The sequence below is a fragment of the Pseudophryne corroboree genome, chromosome 7 (assembly GCF_028390025.1).
Source record: "Pseudophryne corroboree isolate aPseCor3 chromosome 7, aPseCor3.hap2, whole genome shotgun sequence".
Lineage (NCBI taxonomy): Eukaryota > Metazoa > Chordata > Amphibia > Anura > Myobatrachidae > Pseudophryne > Pseudophryne corroboree.
This window is the reverse complement of record NC_086450.1, coordinates 287,978,390-287,996,626: the sequence shown is the minus strand read 5'-3', so window position 1 is coordinate 287,996,626 and position 18,237 is coordinate 287,978,390.

Sequence of the window (18,237 nt, the reverse complement as noted above, 5' to 3'; positions counted from 1 at the left end):
GGGGGAGCTGGGGAGAACAGGCTGTTAGTGTGTGTGCGTAGGGACTGGAGAAACAGGCTGTGTGTGTGTGGGGGGGGGGGGATAGGCTTTGTGTGGTTGGTTGCATGCACAGACTCAGATCTATTATCCCCAGGATTTCCCACAAGTATTCCCCACGGATTTCTACTGACCGCCAGCTCCCCCCACATACATTCCTGTCTTTACACTTTTCCCTCACACATCCTCCCTGAGTACTGTCAAAAGTTTCATTTTGTATGTGCGGTGGGCCCTGCATGACACAACCCCTAGTCACAAAATCGCTGTTGCTGGTCACACCTTCTGTTGTGGTACACAATAGGCTCGTCATAAATTTCAGCTCCAGGCCCATGTGGTCCTTAATCTGGCACTGTATGACCGTAATAGCACTGGTGTATAATATGATTGCTAGAGCTGCTACCACAAAATGCAGTTTAAGGAACAGAGTAGAGCTGCTGTGCTTGCAGTGGTTGCAACTTTTTCTACAAAGTTTGCTGTGTATGTGGATATGAGTGCTCAGGCAGTGCACTGGACCAGAGAGCAGCTGCCATAAAGAAAAGACAGACACCTTATCATGAGGTGGGAGAACATGTGTTTAGAAAGTGCAGTTATGTTTCCTATTGGTTCTATTATATTTGTGTATTTATTTATCATAGGATGTTTAACCTTTTCCTGACCACTTAAGTTATTTCTATTAGTTAAATATGTTTTATACAGCCTATACTATAGACTATCTATAGTGTTAATTATTAATGTGTATATACTGTACATGTTCAGGGTCTGTATAGGTTCTTCTACCACTCCCACCTGACCCCGTCAATTGCTCCAATGTTCCACAGAACAGGAGATTGTGAATTGCATTTGGAAACCCCCCTCTAAAAATCCTGTGTTTGCCTCTGGAAGAAGATAATAAAATCCAAAGACTACTTTTGAAACAATGGGCCTAATTCAGACCTGATCGCTAGGCTGCGTTTTCGTACAGCGAGCGATCAGGTCTATACTGCGCATGCATATGCACCGCAATGCGCTGGAACGTCGCAAGGGTACAAAGCGATTCACCACTCAGCGATGGGTTTGTGCGAAGAATCCATTCGCACAGGCGTTCGCAAGGAGATTGATAGGAAGAAGGCGTTTGTGGGTGTCAACTGACCGTTTTCTCGGAGTGTTTGGAAAAACGCAGGGGTGTCCATGCATTTGCAGGGAGGGTTCCTGACGTCAATTCCGGCCCCGGACAGGCTGAAGTGATCACAGCGGCTGAGTAAGTCCTAGGCTGCGCAGAGACTGCACAAGATCTGTTTGTACAGCTCTGCTACAGGTCTGAATTAGGCCCAATAACCAAATGACAGACTGCTTATTTATAACAGGATTCAGAGAAGTGTTTAAATTCAAAATGGTGATAATTACTTTAGGAATAAGAGTTCATCTGAAAACTAGGTTGTATGTGAAAAAGTATTTTTAAATTTATACCCCTTTCACACCGCACAAATAACCCGGTATCGACCCGGCATATTGCCGGGTCGACACGGGATGGCGTGCGGTGTGAAAGGGGCATAGCCGAAATCCTGGGTCGCGTGACCCGGCAATTCAACCCGGGTATAAAGCAGTGTTATACCCGGGTTGAATACCGGGTCAGTGGCTGCGTAAACGGGCTCGACCCGGGACCCGTTTACTAGATAGGGAGAGGCGGCGCGGAGATGAGCTCATCTCCCAGCGCCGACTCCACCTCCGCCCCTGCTGCCGGCTCCGCCCCCCTCCCCCCTCACTGCTATGGCAACCCGCCCGGCATATTGCCAGGTCGGGAAAGCCTTCAGCAGCGGCCAATGCCGGATACCACCCGGGAAGGACCCGTTTCCAATTCCCGGGTGGGATCCGGCATTTGTAGTGGGAAAGGGGTATTAGAAGTACAGCTTGCAACATTGGGGGTAATTCTGAGTTGATCGCAGCAGGAACTTTGTTAGCAGTTGGGCAAACCCATGTGCACTGCACGGGGGACAGATATAACATGTGCAGAGAGAGTTCGATTTGGGTGTGGTGTGTTCAATCTGCAATCGAAATTGCAGTGTAAAAATAAAGCAGACAGTATTAACCCTGCACAGAAACAAAATAATCCACCAAATCTAACTCTCTCTGCACATGTTATATCTGCCTCCCCTGCAGTGCACATGGTTTTGCCCAACTGCTAACAAAGTTCCTGCTGCGATCAACTCAGAATTACCCCCATTGTCCTAAGTGAGAAAACTCCTAAATGTTCCATTTGTGGTACAGTTTCTGCAAAATTAAATAAGACGTGCAGTCATGTCCCAGCTACTTGTTTCCAAGGAAATGGAGGTGATTTGAATGAAATTGGTCATTATCATAGGCATATCTATAATGGGTGCATGTGCCCAGAGCATACCTAACTGATGCCAGGAAGTAGTGTCATTTTTGTAGAAAAATAGGTTCAGGAACTCCTGGGGGTGGGCAGAGCTGTGGGTAATGTCGGAGGAGCTACAGTGGTGGGGCATCTTTGTAAAAATAAAGAATTATTCTTTACAAGAATAAAGAACAAAAAAATAAAGGGGGTGTGGCCTCCCTGCAAGGGGCATGGCATTGACTTGGAAAAGACTACCTTATACCCCAGTTTTGCAATCTGCACTCCGAGACATTGCCCACCACAGGGGGAAAAAAAATCCTGATTCATGCCCCTTACATTATTTATTTTTTCTTATAGTAATGCCCGTTACACAATATACAACACACCGTAATGCCCATTACACATTATTCCACACACCGTAATGCCCCTTACATAGGGGAGATTAACTAAGCCTTGCAAAGTGATACATTTCACAGTGATAAAGTACCAGCCAACCAGCTCCTAACTGCCATGTTATGGGCTGGGTTTGAAAAATGACAGGAGCTGGTTGGTTGGTTGGTTCTTCATCACTGTGCTATTTATCATTTTTCAATGTTTAGTACATTTGGCCCTACGCCACACACATTAATGCCCATTACATATTATGACACACACCATAATGCCCATTATACAATATGCCCACACACTCTAATGCCCATTACAGGTTATGCCACACACCGTAATGCCCATTACAAATTATGCCACACACAGTTATGACCTTGACACTATTTAATGCCCCGCACACAATTATGCTCCTTACAAATTATGCCACACAGTAAGGCATTTAATTACTCTTAAAGTATCTGCTCATTGTCAGAGGTCTCATTCTTGTTGCCAAGGATTTTATGCTCGTTGCCAGAGGTTTCATGCTCTTGGTTCCATGAATGTTGCCAGGGGTTTTCTGCTTATTGCTAGGGGTTTCCTGCTCATTGCCAGGGGTTTCCTGCACATTGCCAGGGATCTCATGCTGGTTGCTAAGGGTCTAATGCTCATGTCAGAGATCTCATGCTCGTTGCCAGGAATTTTATGCCCATTGCCAGGGGTTTCATGCTCTTTGCCAAGCTTTTCCTGCTTGTTGCCAGAGTTCTCATGCTCATTGTCAGGGGTCTCCTGCTTGTTTCCAGGGGTTTCATGGGCATCATCAGGGGTTTAACGGGAGAAAATGCATTTCTGCATCTTCTCCTGGCACAGGGTTCCCGGCACATCTGGATGCGGGCATGAGGAAGCATAACAATAGCCCCCACAGCCTCCACAGTGGCTTGATAGCACCACGGGTTGCGGGAACTCTTCCGCTGGCAACAGTTTAAAAAAACCTCTAAAAATGTCCACCGTTGAGGAGGAGACAGACACGAGAGGTCCTACTTGACACTGGTTGGTGTGTGCCTATATAACTGCAACTGCACACACATTATTCCCAACACTATTGGCCCAAACTTCATTATGGCGCCTATAAAAGGGATACAAGCATGTGGTACACTCTTGCTATAGAAATGGCATTAGAAGACTATGGTGTACTCTGATCTTTCCTGAGGTATGCACATCACCACCTGAGATAACCCAAGAGCCTGAATCAGTCTACGCAGGCCTAGGTTCTTCCGTAGACAGTTAAATCTTAGTGCATTGTATGTTGAAGAGGTCATACAGATATTTCTGCCTCACTCGTTCCAATATAATGATGCTGTATGACCTCGTCAAGACTCAGCTTGAGGCAGACACTGCACAGTTACGTTCCATATCAGGCCTGCACAAGCTGCTGTGTGTTTTTAAAGAAATAATATTTAAAAATCCTAAATTGGTGACAGGACCGGTTCCAGACCTTGTGGAGCTCAGGGTGAAAGTTTCCTTTTAGTTCACTCCTATGTTTAAAATAGGGTCCGTGTGTGCTGAAGGCTTGCAGCCACATTATAGCGGCATGGCAGTGGTGTCCGTTATTCAAATTGCACCACACAGTAGAGCCCCTTATACACGTTATGCCACACAGTAGAGCCCCTTATACACGTTACACTACGGTTGAGCCCAGTTATACACATTATACCATGGTAGAGCCGCAATGGAAGTAGCTGTATTTAACTATTTACTTGTTTAATTTAAATACATTAAAAACACTAAATATGCCCCGACTGACCTGACCTCATAACCCAGAAAGAGGTGTTGCAGCATCTGAAGACTGAATTAGAGACAAGTGCTTCTGCTTTCAGGAAAGAGAGAGGTGCTGCAGCAGCTAGGGCAGAGAGAGCTGCTGCAGCGTCTGAAGCAGACATGTGCTGCAGCTTACAGAAAGATAGAGGTGCTGCAGCAGCGGAGGCAGAGAGTGGTGCTGTAGGACAGAAGTAACCCCGCTGCACAGCTACAAGCAGTGAGCCATATAAAGAAGACTGGCTGTCAGTGCCTGCCTCCTGCTGTCGCCTCTGGTCTGCCCTGTTTTCTACCTAGTCTCTGAGTCCTCTTATTCTTCTCCTCCTCCTGCTCTGTGGTTGCCTTTACAGCAGTCCACGGCACAGCAGGGCTGACGGAGACGGAATTGCGCCATCTAGATTTTTCGGTGCCCGGAGCTCGCGCTCCACCGGAGCCACCCTCGCTACACCCCTGACAAAGAGGGGTGCATACAAACATAGCGAGAAGCACACAGTCACAGAGGGGCTCACACAGACAATGAGGGGTGCACACAAACATAGAGAGGAGCACACAGACATAGCAGGGGCGTGCAGTGAGGTAAATGGCTCAGGAGGCATTAGTTAGTACCAGAGCCAGACTTACACACAATATATGAGCCATAGCTTTCATGTGGGCATTTAGTTTCAAACTGGAGCATGAAGGGCCCACCGGGGGATTATCTACTAAATATTGCTAGTGCATGCATGATAATATACCAGATTAATAAAAGCAATGCACTTTAGAAAAGACACTATAGCCCTGTGCATTTGTGTAATGTAACAAATGTATAATGTATAACTTAATTGCATAGTCTGTAATCTGATCTCTAGAAGAGAAGGTTGACCCTTGGGCAGTGGAGCTCACCGGGGGGTTACCCCTGTAACCCCGTGGGCCAGTCCGACTCTGTAGGCATTATACATAAGCGCAGCAGTATAAACGAAATATTCTTTGTATTTTTCATATACTTTATACAGTGAAGGGTGCACACAAACTGGGTCCTGGGTGTCTGGCTCCTTCCTCACACCAGTCCCTGGTGGTGTCTTTAAGATGAGACGAGCGGCTGTTCCAGTGACTGATTTATCACCATCCGCATCCTCAGGTGAGGATGGGATGTGATAAAATCAGCCAAACTAACAGTGCAATTATTGTGTACATCACATGGATGTATCAATAATCGCATGCAGAGACAGAGCTTGCGAGAAAGCTCTGTCCCTGTGAATGCCCTCCGCAGCATTATTAGGGTATTTTTCAGGAAAAGATACCCAAGCTACTGCTGCGCTGCGTACTCACACCCGTTGCGTCTAACCCCACCCACATAGAGACCCCCCCCCACCGGTAATTATACTTACCAGTCCCAGGAGCCGGTGATCTGTGTTCCTGCAGTGCTGCTGGGAATCGCGTCCTGTGCGCTTCTGTGACCCCCGGTGATGTAAAGTGAGCTGCCATTTTGCAGCATCACTTTACTGCATTTGGGGGTCACAGAGGCAAAAGAGGAACCGATGTCCATCAGCATGCACCAGAGCACCGATCACTGGCTCCTGGCACTGGTAAGTATGAGGTTTTTTTATATATACTTTAAAAAAAATGTTTTTACTGTGATCAGCCTGTGTGTCCATCGGACACACAGAGCTGATCACCGGAGCCCGTCCCCACAAAGCTTTCTCTGGGCAGAGAAAGCTGTGCAGAAGTAGGGATATCACAGAGAGCACTGTGATATGCCAGGTAAAGCTGACGTAGTTATCACAGAACTCATTGCAGGGGTTTTTTTTTTCCACATTTTTGTTTTTAGTAGAATTTGCCCAGATCGCATTTCTTATTATAAGCATAGGGAATACGATCTGACAACTAAAGAAAAAAGTGAATTAAAGGGTTCGTGAAAAACTGCCCCAGAAGCCCTTTAATACATTTGAGTGATATTGAAATAATGTGAAAAGGATGTGAAAACACCCTTTTTCACATTTAAAAAAAATAAAATAATGTTAATAAATAGTGTTTTGATTTGACATACTATAATTGTTTGCCACAGAAGCCATTCTGCTCCACTTGTCACGTCATTGATCTCTGTTAATAAGTGTCCCCGGCTATGACATTTTGTTTAATTTATTTGTCAGTTATAGTATTATTGCTCATACTGTTTCTCTTGGACATTGTCCATTGGTATTGTGTTTGTGTATTGTATATTTTACTCCACATGTGATGCTTCAATAAAAACAACTTGGTGCCCCTTTGGTTCGCAAATGATCAGAATCTATACATATAATAAAACCGTAAGGGCTGTGTCTATATATAGCAATTTTCTTTTAGAAATATTCTTCTAGGGACTGTTTATGAACTATGGTGACGGAATTTTTTTTTCCAGAATTCTTGTCTGTCTCTTTGTTCATTCCGGCATCATGCAAAAACTAAATTTGGATGATGTTTTCACTTTTGTATAGGTTAGTGACCTTGAAATAAACTGAGGTATGATCTCTATGTGACATCAGAGAGAGCAGCAATAAAGGAAAAAACAGACGCTTTACACTGCAGATGAACCGAATTGAGGCAGAGATTCTAATGGGATGTGCCGCAGGTGTAACTGTGTTTATACAACGTATACCCCAATCCTTAACAATTTTCCTTTTCAATTCAAGCGCCTGCAGTTTCCTGTAAAGGAGGATACTCACGGAGCGATAATCTAAGCAATCTGACTAGATTGCTTAGATTTTAAGCATGATTGCTCCGTGTGTACCCCCCACAGCGATAGCGATGCACAGCCTAACGCTGGTGCTAGATTGGCCTGATTGGCTAGATTGCCCCCCCGTCTCCCCACGCACGCTCAGCACACATCGCGCTGTGCTGAGCAGGGGGAGAGATGTGTGCTAAGTGGTTCGCTCAGCACACATCTCTCCCCACATCTGCCCGTCACTACGGGCCTTAAGCATCTGCTTTTGACAATAATCAAGTTGCAGGTGAAAAAAAAGCTGCTTTACATGGCTTGCTCATGAGTTATACCCATTTTCCACTACCTTTAAAAACACGTGTGGAAACGGCTCGCCGGGAAATTCCCGGATCAAGTTATCCGGGAATCCTACCCGGGTATCTTGCCGGGTTGAACACGTGTTCAACTCGGTAAGCTGTGTAGTGTGAACGGGAGCCGATTTGCAGTGACATGGCTCCCGTTCACAGTGTATGGAAGGCCGGCGCTGGGAGATCATGTGATCTCCCAGTGCCGCCCCTGCCGTGTCAGAAGCAGCGTCACCAACCCGGCAATATGGGGGCTGTAGCACGGGTCGCAGCTGTGGAAAAGGGGTATTAGTAGCCCCAATCATCTTTTTGTGTTAATCCCTGAAGGAAAAACTGCAAATATTGTTTACAAATAAATTTTGTGATCAGTGTTTCAATATACAATATACATCACAATATTAGATGGCACTACTGTCTTTGTAAAATTAGTTCAGCTGATTAATAACAGGTGAGCAAAGCCACGGGCAAACGCTAGTATGAATAATTAACCGGACGTCTCCCTTCTCCATGTTTCCTGTAATTCTTTTTCTTATTAATGTATTTCTAATTACATATTACCCTCTGATAGCGAGAATTTTGGATACATTATAATTTTATTCATTGACTGTTGTAAAGGGAAAAATAAATAATTAAAAGTAAAAGATTCCTGGGTAATTTATGTTTTTAAGGAAATCAGCATTACAGTGAGAACTAATAATAATGTTTAAAATAGCAAATTAAATTCCAGCTTACCGCATGTCATAACCATAGGAGTAAAATATAGATGTTAATGGAACTTTAGAATGAAATATTATTTATTAGACCAACTCTATTTTATTTGCATCACACTGCAAGTCTATAATATTTACTAAGCTTTTAATTACTTTACTTCTAGAATTCTAATTCTATGTTTTACATTTTATGAATAAAGTTGGACTCCGGAATGGCAGTGAACAAACTATTTTATTTTTCCTTTCTTGATTTGCGGTAATGATTTTGAAAGATCAAAACTGTTTAAGTACATTTTAAGGTGTCCAAATAGCATCATTAAATGGCACTTAGTAGTAACATGTAGAGCATAGAAAATGTCATGTGGGATTATTTCTATATCCTAGTTTATCTAACTATATCCATATCTTAGGTATGAAATCTATCACATTTATTAGTGCTAAACAGATTTAACATCACATCTTTAATTTCAACTGTCTTTAAAACCAAGTTGCAATATGGTGTATGTTTTTTAAGTAGTTGGTTGATATTTTTGTAATTAGATTGCATTGCAATCTCTTCCAGCAGAGTATAGTTACGGGGTGATAAGGACAAGGGTGGAGCAACAAAGGGCGTCTCTCCTGAATGTAGACGATAATAGAAAAGCTGACATGCTTTCATTATCTTTAGTGAAAATAGGGTTTGTGAACAAAGAGATATACTGTATAGTACACTCAGAAATAACAGAATACATAATTATATATAATATATAATTTTACAAAACATTTCCACATTAAAGCTTACTAATCATCTTATCTGCAAAGATACAGTATGTGATTTTATTATTAATCAGTGTTGGTTATTGCCATGGAAACCAGAGCAGTATAGTGCTAAAGACTTTCCTCCATTCAAATTCAGTGTAATGATTTTACTTTTGTGTTGGTTTTACTATGTTTTTTTTATAATAGTCGACTCTAACGTAATGAAAATATTCTATTATAAACTTTTTTTATTTGTTGATTGCAGATTTGACCTTGAAATAAATATGCAAAGTTTAAGTAAGCACTTTCACTGAATTATGTTTTAAAAATATAAAGCAGTAGAAAAAAACCCTCAAAAATCTAGAAATGTTATGTATGAGTGGCACATTGGAGTCGCTGTAAGTTTATACATGTATTTTTGTATGTTTTGCTGATTGTTGTAGCAAATATGTGTTCTCCGCTTACATGCACATATAATTACAGCTAATTACAAAAATACTTTCTTTGCTTCGAGCAGGACAATTAACTGAAAGGGGTAAATTTACTAAGCAGCGCCTCCTACACGCCACCACCTCTCTGCAGGTTTGAACCTTAAGCTTAAACAGCACTAATATTACAGATAAAACGTGGCGCGATTTGCTTTTAATATCAGTGCTGTTTTAAATGTTGTGGTTACAGCATACCACCAAGAAGCTGTGTCTCATAAGAGCCATCACATAGTAAATGTACCCTCTATGATGAGAAAAGATACAGAATACTTGAGGACAGGTTTAGTATGAAATACCTACAATCAAAATTACGATGGTCAAAATACCGACAACAATTGACCGATGGTCAAAATCCCGACAAGGTCAAAATACAGTCATTTAAAATACTGACAAGGTCAAAATACAGACATTTAAAATGTCAACAGGTCAAAAAGTCAACATGAGTTTCTCATTGTTTTTTGTGTGTGTATGTCGACATAGGTCAACATGGGCACCACATAGGAGTACAGCATCCCCTCACATGGCTCGCCATGCTTCGGGCATGGTGCCTCGCTGCACTCGGCACACTATTATATTCCCCCTCCACATATTTTTAATGTCGGTATTTTGACCTTATCTGTGTTTTAAATATCGGTATTGTGACCATTGTTGGTATTTTGATTGTCGGTCAATGGTTGTCGGTATTTTGACTGTCTTAAATTGACCGCATGGTCATGGACATGGTCTTGCTCAGGGGTAAAAGGGCAAAATTTTGAAGCAGTCTCCAAGTTCTGTAGGGAGAGACTTATCTGTCACTGGCCTTGCAGGGGGTGTTTCAGAGATGGACACATTTGCAGTAGCAGAGCTACTGCGTCCTTATGCTTATTACACCGATGGGCATCCTATTGAGAGGCCCACCTATTGCGGATGTGCACAAAAAGACGCACCATCGATCAGACTTCGACCGCACCATTGGAAATTAGTGCAATCCTATGGCTGCCCAGAACATCTGTGAAAATATGGCTGTCATTGCCTTTTGATGCAGTCCCTAATACTAACACACCTGCCACCTTTAGCCACCGCTCAATCACTGCCCAGCAATGCATTTCGAAATTGCATGGATCTCCATCCATTTCTGATATTCGGCCCCTCGGGGAACCATCAGGCTGCATACGTAGTTTAAAAACTTGGGTACTTGCGCCTGATGTATTAATTATGTCAACCTCAGAATCAGAATCACAGCACAAGGACAATAATAAAACTTCAGAGGCAAGAAGTAGGATAACTGTCCCATTAAAACGATATTTTCCCATCTGGAAGATGTCACCTTGCCGTGGTAGATGGGCATCCACATTTTGATTAAAATATGCACTATTTGACCAGAATGATAGATTTAGCAACAGGTGTGTACATCAGCATCTTGGATTGTTTAATGCATTTTCAGTCACAGCAGTGTAACACCTTTAAATGCACGTTGAAGTTAGGATTTTATATATAATGAAATACAATGAGTAACCCCTCAATATGCTCTGATGTTGAACAGGCCATGTAGACTATCAAATGAGATGATGAATAGCTGCAGCTCCTCCTGTGAGAAGGGCCGCAGGGAGGGTGGTGCAGCCAGTTCTGCTGTCCAGGATGGTCAACAGATATCTGGGCGCCCAGTACACTGATATATCTCTGACTCCCCCTCCCCCTTCCCTGATCCCTGCATCCACACATTCCTCCCCTGCATGTGCCAATAACAGGACTAGAACTGGGGTGTGGTGAGAGTACCAGGAGCCTGATCACCATCGGTACATTCGCAGGTGCTCCCAAACCTCTCACCCCTGACCCCACCCTCTGTGTAGATATAGTAAAACTACACTGTGACTTGGAGGCTAAAGCTGCTGCGCTGCTAGTCAGTGTTGTGGTCACTCACTCTGCCTCATCACGGTTGGGAATGTGTCTGCCAGCCAGGGAGTAGTCAGACAGCAGTGGGTCTGCTGCCTGAAATATTCTCTATGCCCCCATGCTTCACTGTTACCTGCAGACACTCATTATTGTACTGCTCTCCAGCCCTTCGGTGAACAAACTGCCTTCTGTTACATGCAAATATTTCATGTTTTGACTCCTCAGTCCAGAGCACCTGCTGCCATTTTTCTGCACCCCAGTTCCTAGGTTTTCTCACACAAAGTTGAGGCGAAACAAGGCCAAGCAACTCAACTGTGCACAACTATCCACCGCTGGCTGGCAGACACACTCCCAACCGTGATGAGGCAGAGTGAGTGACCACTCACTCTGGAGATTCCTTGCAAGTTTGGGGCTGCATTTCAGCAAATGGAGTTGGGGATTTGGTCAGGTTTAGTGGTGTGCTCAATACTGAGAAATATAGGCAGGTACTTTTTCATCATGCAATCCCACAGTGCGAGTCGAATACTGTGTGGGATACATTGCTGGTTGGATATAATGCAGTTCGGATGCAGTGCAGGATACAGTGTGGGTTGGATACAATGTGGGATGGATATAGTGCGAGATACAGTGCGGGTCAGATATAATGCAGGATACAGTGCAGGACGGATACACCAATAGTGCGCTTACTGTGACAGGGGATGCCAGTGGTATCCTCAGTTCAGTAGTGTCGGCAGTGCAGGGGTGCTGGCATAATCCTCAGTTTGGGGTTGGTACTGCTGTGGTGCTGTCGGTTTTGGCAGTGACGGTGGTGTCCTCAGTGCGTAGTTGCAGGTGGTGTCAGTACTGCTGGCTATGTTGGCAGTGTGGGGGTGCCATCAGTGCAGGTGTGCTGGCAGTGTTGGCAGTGATGGTGGTGTTGGAAGTGTGGGGGTGCCAGGGGTGTCCTCACTGCAATGGTCCCGGCAGTGTTAGTAGTGCTGGCAGTGTCTACAGTGCGGGGTTACCGGTGGTGTCAGTACTGCTGGGGTGCTGGTGGTGTCGGCAGTGCATGAGTGTCAGCAGTGTTGGCAACACGGGAGTGCCAGCAGTGTTCTCAGTGCTAGGGTGTGTCAGCAGTTTGGGGGTGACGGCTGAATTAGCAGTGTGGGGGTGCTGGTTGTGTCGGCAGTGCAGAAGTGCTGACAATGTCCTCAGTGGAGAGTACTGGCAGTGTGGGGGTGGCGATGTCAGCAGTGCGGGGGGTGGTGTAATTACCGAGGTGCTGGCACCATCTAGTCTCATTAAAATCAATGGGGACATGCTGATTGGCTGAGAGCTGTGACAGGCGGTTCTCTCAGCCAATCAGCGGTCACCCCGTTGACTTAATGGAACTTTTGAAATTGGTGCCTGAGCCAAAACTGTGAGATCTGACAACGGGATCTCATGGTTTTGCCTCGGGTAGGGATCCGAGGCAGCCAGGGCAGATCTGAGCCCCGGCTCGACTGCCTCAGATCCCATAAGTTTGGAGAATCCGAACCGCTCATCTCTGCTATAGAGGGTGCTGAAATGTATTTAATTTCTCTACAGTATCACGCTATGTTATGTTGACTTTTTTTGTGTAGTTATTTACAGTACTAACAGACATAGGGGGGTATCCAATTAGAGTGCGAAAAAATTAAGTTTTTCACACTTTTTTCCGATGTTTCACCGATATTTTTATACAGGATTTCCAATTTGGATCTCCCTTAAAAAATAGCTTGTATGTTTTCGCTAGAAACAGACCCGTTTTCGCATCTTTTGTTTCCTGGGATTTGGTTTTGCTTGCCTGAGGCAGTTGAAACAAAATCCCAGATAAGCCGCGTCTCGCACTGGCTTATTGAGGCTATTTGGATAGCCCTTGGTGGGACAATTAGCCACGGTAAATTATCGCCGCTAACTGGATACCTCCCATACAGTATGTAAGTTTCAAAATTATTTGTATTCACTTTGGTGATTGGTTTGGAATAACACTGTAGCCATATCTGAAAAGAGACACTGTGGTTGTATTCATGCTTTGTGTGTGTGCATGTCACAAGGTATTACAGAGTGTTATATGGGAGCCATTTGAAAACTGTTACTCATTCCCTCTTTCTCTTCCTTTTACCACCGCTGAGGGATATTCTTCAGGCTAAGTGAGCGCTACCAGTGGCTGTATTACTGTATATGTGTTTTGCTTATTGGACTACTTTGTACGTATTGGGTGACACATCTTTTATACTGCTTTGTGTGTGCAGTGGAATCTATATTGTCGTATTTTATTAAAACCATGTTCGAATTAAAATGAAAGACAAATGGCCAGTCTAATAGCAAAAGAATGTGTGATAAACCCGTTATGCTGAGCTCTGTTTGGTGAAAAAATGCTGTACCATATCCTGTGGCAAACTGCTGAACCATATAGGGTGTATAACAGCTAATATTATTATTATATGCTGAACCATTTCGTCAAATATGACCCACTGAACCATATCTACTTGTTGCCACACATATAAAGATCAGCTGCACTGTCTGCTATGTATGCAACATTCATTGTTTACCCCCTTTAATTCTGAGCCACCATACCTACTGCAAATACCTATATGCTACACAATATCTTGTACCACCAAACTAAGACATATCTTGGGCCACACATCCCGGCAGAAACTCTCTGGGTGCCCTAGTTATCCACCCTTGGGTGCTGAGCCCATCTCTCTCTCGCTTCTGACTTTAGCAGAGGTGGTGCAGTATTTTCTGCTCCCTACAAACTGGGAAATTTGGTACTGGGATGTGACACTATAAACTATACTCCGGGGTTTTCATGAGTTTGGGGGACTAGTGAGAAGCTGCAGTCTGATTATCCTCCATAATTCTTATGTGACCCATAGGTGCTGATCCAGGACAGATGTGAAATGTGCACTTTCTAGCACTGTGTGTCACTCTGACTTAGATGAGCTTCCTACTGTAATTGTGACATGAATGGTGAACCCATGACCTTTTGTGTTTACAAACCATGAACTACATCGGAGGTACCCTTTGAACCACAATCTCACAAATGCTGACGTCCACTCACACCAAATACCCTTGGGAAGATCCAATGTAAGAGCCCAGCAATAACATGCAGCAAGTGAGTGTGAGCCCTCTGTAGCCTCGGTTTCCTGTTATTAGTTGACAAGAGAAGAATGCAATGTGTTCTTCTGCAGCTGTAGCCCATCCACTTCAAGGTTCTACAACTACGTGCTGTGCGGTCAGATATGCTCTACTGCGGAGATTCCTAAACTCCACCATTACAGTCCAGGATCTGCATGCTCCAGCACAGGTCATCTAATTAGCACCTCAATCAATTTGATTTAACCATCTGGACTCAAGCATGGATATTCTTAAACCCTGAAAATGCATGGAGATCAGTGGTTTCTTATACCCTACACAGTACTACCCTGTCCTGTACCAGCAATCACTCTATGATCACAGTCACTTAGATCTAATTTCTTTCCCATTTTGGTCTTTGGTCTGAACAACCACCGAACCTCTGCACCCATGTCTGCGTGCTTTAATGCAATAATGAGCAGTTGTATATGTGTAACAGGCAAGTATACAAGGGTGGAGTGTCAAACTGGGGCATGGAGGGCCCACTGAAGAAATGCAGTGGTAGGGGCCCATGCTTAAAGGCTCCTTGATAAATATATATAAAGTAATACTGTTAGTGAATGTATGATAATGTACCAGACTCATAACAGCAATGTACTGTAGAAAATACACCACAGTCCTGTGCAGTATAATGTAACAATGTATAATTCAAGTGCACAATCTGATACCTGATAATGGGTGGGCCCCCTGGGGTTTCCCCTGTACCCCTATGGGCCAGTCCGACCCAGCACGGGTGCCTAATAGTAATAAAGTGACCTCTGAATGTGGCTCCAGGATACTTCTTTTTTCACTAGTGCCCAAGTCTACATTCTGTGTAATGGAAATTACAGAGCGTCCTAACTGTTGCTTTGAATCAGAGATCAATGAGCAGCCGTAAAAAGGGATCATTGAGTTGTATCCGTGAGTGCTGCAGTCATCTCATATGCATATTATATTTTTGTAGGGATTGGGTATGGGTCACCATACCGTCGACAGGATCCCGTGGTTTAGTATGCCGACGGGGTGTGTGTGAGCGCAACGAATCCCCTTGCGGGCTCGGTGGAAATAGTCCCTGTTAGTCGGCATGCTGACTGGATTTTAAGGGGGTGTGATGCAAGAGTCGGTATTACCGCCGGTCACATAACTACATCCCACTTGGGGGGCACCTGGGAACGCTGGATATACTTATAAGCTTAGAAGTGCCGAGCTTTCTGTTGCATGATAGATAGATAGATAGATAGATAGATAGATAGATAGATAGATAGATAGATAGATAGATAGATAATTATTTAGGAGGTGAAATTCATTCTGGGAACAACTACTTAAAAATGTGTAGGTATAAACTGGGGACAATACATAAGTATCCAGCTAATGGGCATATTTCTGAAAGGCAGGTTAACAATAGCTCTGAGGGTATTTAGGACTTTTTGATAAAATGTGCAGCACAATCCGTTTATAAATTGAATACAAATAAGCTGTACTGTTTCACACATATGGGGCAGTATAACATAAGCTTACATTGTGACAGATAAGTGCAGGCTGAGGCAGGAAATAACTCAACTCTTTCCCAAGATAATTTAAAGGTAATCTACAGTATGTGTGCTACTGAGGAATAGTACAAGAACACTGAGATCACTAGGCATCACTACTGTAGCTAAAATGGAAATGGAAAGTAAACTTGAAAATGCAATTCACGTAAAATAAAAGTAAAGGCTAAACTATAATATGTGTGATCGATTCTGAGGCGTTCCATACATTTTGCTGAGGCCAGGATGTGATGGACAGTCAGGTGTATAATATCTATGATAGAAATGTGATGGACAGTCAGGGGAATAATATGATAACAACATGAAGGACAGTCAGGGGTGTATTATATCATCACAATGTGAAACACAATCAGCGGAGTAATATGATCACAATATGATGGACCCCTGTATTTTCACAGCATACAGGAGGACAGTTCCCCTGTACAGCACAGTGACAGCTGGGACAGCAACACCCATGTACTGCTGCAGCACCCCTTACAGCACATGACCCCACCGTGAGTGACAGGACAGCACCACTAACAGCACAGTGACTGGACAGCACCCCTAGAGAGCACACACTGACCTCACCCGACGCCACCAACCACAGGAAGAGACAAAGGTTCTCCAAGTCCGGAGAAAAAATGGCGGCGACACGCAGCTGTTTATATGGAATCCGAAAACCCGCGAGAATACGATAGCGGGATGATGACGTTTTGCCTCGTTCTGGTATCCGAGGCTGGCGGTAAGTCCCGAGCCGGACTCGGTTCCTGGCTCGGATTGTGAAGTTCGGGGGGGATTCAGTTCTCTGAGAGCCGAACCCGCTCCTCTCACTGTATATGTGTGTGTAAGTGTCAGGTGTTGTGCGTGTATATGTGTGTGTGTGAGTGTCAGGTGCTGCACATGTATATGTGTGTGTTAGGTGCTGCGCGTATATATCATACTTGCCTACTCTCCCGGAAGCTGCGGGAGACTCCCGTTTTTTGGGGTGGCCCCCCGCAACCCCGGGAGAGTAGGCAAGACTCCCGTATCCTGCTCGCACCCTAGTGATGCGTGACGGATGGAGAGATAATCTGTCATGTTCGTGGGTCAGTCGGGTGGGGAAGAGGTTAAAATGCCAAAATCGCACCATTTTAGCCCTGCCCCTTCCCGCGTATCGCAGCGGTTTCCCTGTGTGAGGGAGGGGCTTGATGATGTCACAGTCCGGCCCCACCCCCGAAGTCTCCTGCAGCATCTCCTCTCCGGGCTTCTCCTGGAGAGGAGAAATCTAATGTAGGCAAGTATGTTGTATGTGTATGTGTGTGTCAGGTGCTGCACGTGTGTGTGTGTGTGTGTGTGTGTGTGTGTGTCAGGTGCTGTGTGTGTATGTGTGTGTGTGTGTGTGTGTGTGTGTGTGTGTGTGTCAGGTGCTGCGTGTGTACATGTGTGTGTGTCAGGTGCTGCGCATGTATATGTGTTGTGAGTGTCAGATGTTGAGCGTGTATCTGTGCGTGTGTCAGGTACTGCGTGTGTATATGTGTGTGTGTGTGTGTGTGTGTGTGTGTGTGTGTGTGTCAGGTGCTGCGTGTGTACATGTGCGTGTGTCAGGTGCTGCGTGTGTACATGTGTGTGTGCCAGGTGCTGCGCATGTATATGTGTGTGTATCAGGTGCTGCGAGTGTATATGTGTGTTAGGTGCTGTGTGTGTATATGAGTGTGTGTGTCAGGTGCTGCGTGTGTGTTAAATGCCAAGTTGCTGCATGTGTATATTAGTGTGTCTGATGCTGTGCGTGTATATGTATGTGTCAGGTGCTACGTGTGTATGTGCACGACCATGCCCTTATAATATACATATATATGGAACCCCCCAAAAAATCCTTTATCTGCCCCTGTAAATATTAACATTGCGTACAGTACTTTGCTGAATCAGGCCTAAGGACATATAGCTGTTATAAAATATGTCTTATCAAACTCTTTACACATAAGGTATGCACAAATACACTGAAGTTTATATTTTCATTCAATGTGGGGTTATTATGCATAATCTGAATATCCACTCAGTAGTTGTAGTGCACTGGATTCTACATTTTATATAATCAATAGATGTGTAAACATCGAGTGGCCAGTGGGTAAAAACATTTACAGTATCACCAGTAATGTTAATTGAAGTACAGATTGTTTGAACGGGTAGCACTAAACTGCAGTACACTATACACAGCCTGAAACATGGAGTTTAATCAGCAGCTT